This window comes from Orycteropus afer, unplaced genomic scaffold (genome assembly GCF_000298275.1).
Source record: "Orycteropus afer afer isolate SDZICR_OR568_19922 unplaced genomic scaffold, OryAfe1.0 scaffold00141, whole genome shotgun sequence".
Classification (NCBI taxonomy): Eukaryota; Metazoa; Chordata; class Mammalia; order Tubulidentata; family Orycteropodidae; genus Orycteropus; species Orycteropus afer.
Genome location: NW_006921728.1, coordinates 1,974,527 through 1,978,834, shown reverse-complemented (window position 1 = coordinate 1,978,834; position 4,308 = coordinate 1,974,527).

Sequence of the window (4,308 nt, the reverse complement as noted above, 5' to 3'; positions counted from 1 at the left end):
AAAAAAAAAAAAGAAAAGAAAAACCTTTGGTATCTGGGGAGAGAGCGATAAGAGAAAAAAGGCAGAGTAGGAGAATAATGGAGAAAAAATGGGAAAAATGCAAAAAGAAATACATGAATGGGGTTAACCATGAGAAAGAAAAATATGGGAAGCAGGAACAGGAAAGAGAGAAGAAGTTGGAAACTAGAACCTGGGAAGAGAAGAATAAATAATAATAGTGAAAAGGACAATAATAATAATAATAATAATAATTTAAAAACAAACTAAAAAAAAGGACAAAAAATACGGGCAGTGCAAGGCAGGGCACCCAGGCTCTGTCTGAACACACAGACTGGAATGGAATTTCTGCTGATCCAGAAGGTGAGTGAGAGTGAGAGATGGCCGCACCTTTGTTCACCAAGAGGATGTGGGGTATAAAAGTAACAAGGAAAATGTCGCACCTTTCCAGTCATGGGTCTGGAATGTCCTTGCGGTTCCCAGCAAGTGGAGCCTATTCTTAAGTCCCCAGAATCTGGGAGAATGCTGTCACTTTAAATATCCAAAATGGTTGAAGTGTCTGCAAACATTCAAAATTTCTGCACCCTCCGGACAGGCAAAAGTCCACAGCTCAGCCTGCCTTCCTCTTTGCTGCTTCCCCTTTTATTCACCAGCCACCAGTGCTGTCCTCTATGTAGCCCCTGGCTAGCAGGGCCAATTTTTAGGTTAATTCTTAGGTCCTAACACCACTCAGCAATATCCAAGCTGTCTGTGCCATCAGGACCGCTGACAGGCCGCAGTTCCGTATGTCTCCTTTTTCGGTGTTTTCATGCAGGTTCTTCTACTAGTTGGAGTTTAATCCATTTCTGTATCCTTCCCTTCAAAGCTCAGGGCTTCAGGATTATCTTCTGTATCTGTGTCAATTGGTTCCCCTTTTCTTTGTTGAAGAAGGTCTGTGCAGTCTGTCTGCGTATTCCACCATCTTACTGAAACTCTCCTGAGGCTGTAAATTTTTACAGAAGCTAACTATCTCATCTTTCTCCCATGGAGCAGCTAGTGGTTTCAAACCCTTTAGTTAGTAGCCAAATGCTTTAACCACTGTGCCACCAGAACTCCTTGATCATGATATATAATCCTTTTAATATGCTGTTGGATTAGGTATGCCAGTATTCTTTTGAGGGTGTTTGTATGTATAAGGGATGTTGGTCTGTAGTTTTATTGTGCTGTCTTTGTCTGGCCTTCACATATGGGCAATGCTGGCTTCATAGAGTGAGTTAGGAACTGTTCATTTCTCTTTTTCCTCCTCCTCCTCTTCTTTTTCTTCTAAGAGTTCAAGAGATTTAGTATTCGTTCTTCTCTAAATGTTCAGTAGAACTTACAGCTCTAGTCTAGCCATCTAGACTAGAACTTTTTATTTAGTTATTTATTTTGCAGTTTCCAAGTCATTTTATTCAGAATTTCGTGTCTGTTTCCTGATCAATAAATACTTTACAAAACAATGTATAAATGCCTACCATTTTAATCTCCCCTGCTCCCTCCACCAAGGAACAATACCCTGGGCCACTGCTCCCATGGGTTCTCTCTCCAGATTTGGTCTAGCAAATGTGGCTGGATAACATTATTGCCCCCTAATCTTTTTCAGAGGAGTTTGGCTTGGATGGGGAGAGTTCTGGAGGTGATGAGGTTAAGAAAATGGATTAGTGTTTTTTGGGAGACAGTGCCTGGGGCAAGAGCCTACCCCAGAGAAAAGGGTGTCTAAAATAATCATGGTTCCTTCTTTTGCCTCAAAAGTGGCATTTATTCAAACGAGGAAAAAAAAAATGGGGGAAAAAAAAAAAGACAAGATGTCCATTCCTCCCCCCTCCTTGCTGCTGCTCCTCAGCCCTGTAGGACTGAACTCTGGCCAGGGCTAGGTAGCAGGATAGCACCTCTCTCAGATGAGCTCAGCAACATTGAGGGCATCTCCTCAATGGAGGTGTTGTAGAGGGTCTCAATACCTCGAAGGGTCCTCTTGTCTAGTTATCTAGTCTTTTCTTTGCTGGTAGGTTTTCTTTTACTACTGATTCAATCACTTTATTTGTTATAGGTCTGTCAAGATTTTCTATTTTTCATGATTTAGTTAATGTAAATTGTGTATTTTTAGGTATTTTCCATTTCATCTAGGCTACCTAATTTGCTAGTGTACGTTATTCATAGTAAATGCTTATAATCCTTTTTATTTATCTGGAATTGGTAGTAATAACCATACTTTCATTTCTGATTTTAGTTATTTGTGTTTTTTTTCTCTCTCTTTTTTTGTTAGTCTAGTTAAAGTTTATTGGTTTCATTTAACTTTTTAAGGATCCAATTTTTGGCTTCATTGATTGCTGTTTTTCTATTTATTTTATTTATCTTCACTCTAATATTTACCATTTCCTTTCTTTGTGTAGCTTTGGGGTTAATCTGCTCTTTTTCTAGTTGCTAAATATGTAAACCAAAGAGATTTTTACCTGCATTTTTGACTATGCAAAAGCATGCAAATATTTGGAACATAACAAATTTTGGATAACATTGTGAAGAATGGGAATTCCAGAACACTTAATTGTGCTGATGAGGAACTTGTACATAGACCAAGAAGTAGTCTCAAGCAGAGTAAGGGAGGGGGTACTTTGTGGTTTAAAATCAGTAAAGGTGTATCCTTTCACCATACGTATTCAATCTGTATTCTGAGCAAATAATCAGTGAAGCTGGACCATATGAGGAATGTGGCATAAAGATTGGAGGAAGACTCATGAGCAACTTGTGATATGCAGATGACACAATCTTGCTTGCTGAAAGTGAAGTACTACTGAAGAAGATAAAAAATTGTAGCCTTCAATATTGATTACTGAAGCATTTACTTATTTTTCAACATTCAAAAAAAAAAAACCCAAAAATCCTCACAAATGGACCAATAAGCAACATCATGAGAAATGGAGAAAAAAAATTAAAGTTGTCAGGGATTTCATTTTACTTAAATCCACAATCAAAGCCCATGGAAGCAACAATCAAGAGATCAAGCAATGTATTGCAATTGGGATATAAGCTGCAAAAGACCTCTTTAAAGTGTGAAAGAGCAAAGATGTCACTTTGAAGACTAAGATGTGCCTGACCTGAACCAGGACATTTTCTGTTCCTCATATGCTTATGAAAGCTGGACAATGATTAAGGAAGACTGAAGAAGAATTGATACCTTTGAATTATGGTGTTGGTGAAGAATATTGGATATACCATGGAATGCCAGAAGAACAAACGAATCTGTGTTGGAATAAGTACAGCCAGAATGCTCCTTGGAAGTGAGGATGGAGAAACATTGTCCCTTGTACTTTTGGTCATGTTATGAGGAGAAATTAGTCCCTGGAGAGAAGGATATCATGCTTGGTAAAGTATAGAGGGTCAGGAAAAGAAAAGAGGAAGACCCTCAGTGAGACAGATGGACACAGTGGCTGCAACAATGGGATGAAGCTTAGCAATGATTGTGAGGATGGTGCAGGAATTGGAAGTGTTTTGTTCTGTTGTGTGTGGGTTTGCTAAGAGTCAGAACGGACTCATTGGCCCACAGCAATAACAACCATTTATAAAGTTAGGCTATTGATTTGAGATCTTTTTTCTTTGTAATGTAGCTTTTTACAGCTATTAATGTCTCAAAAGCACTGTCTTCCCTGTATCCCCTAAGTTTTGATATACTGTGTTTTCATTTCTGTTTGTCTCATAATATTTTCTAATTTTCCTCGTGACTTCTTCTTTGACACATTGATTGGTTAATATCGTGTTATTTAATTTCTCCATATTGTGGATTTTCTAGAGTTGTTTCTGTAATTTATTTCTGTATTCCTTCTACTGTGATCAGAGGACATAATTTGTGTGATTTCTATCTTTTTGAATTTATTGAGATTGTTTTGTGGCCTAAATATGGTCTATTCTACAGAATGTTCCATGTGCACTTAAGAAGAATGTATATATTCTGTGGTTGGATGGATTGCTGTCTATATGTGCCTTAGTTTCCTAGAGCTGCTATAACAAACATGAGTACCTTTGAAGAACAGACAATGACTATCTCTAAATATTGGAAACCAGAAGTCCAGTCAGGAATCCAACCATGTTGATTCTTTCTGACAGAGCAGCAGTTTAGCTTTCTTCTAGCTTCTGGTGGCTGCACTCGATCCTTAGTGTTCTTTTGCTGCTTGTAGGGTCTTCACATTGTTGTTGTTGTTGTTGTTGTTAAGTGCCGTGGAGTCGTTTCCGACTCATAGCAACCCCATGCACAGCAGAACGAAACACTGCCCGATCCCGCGCCAGCCCCACAATCCCTGC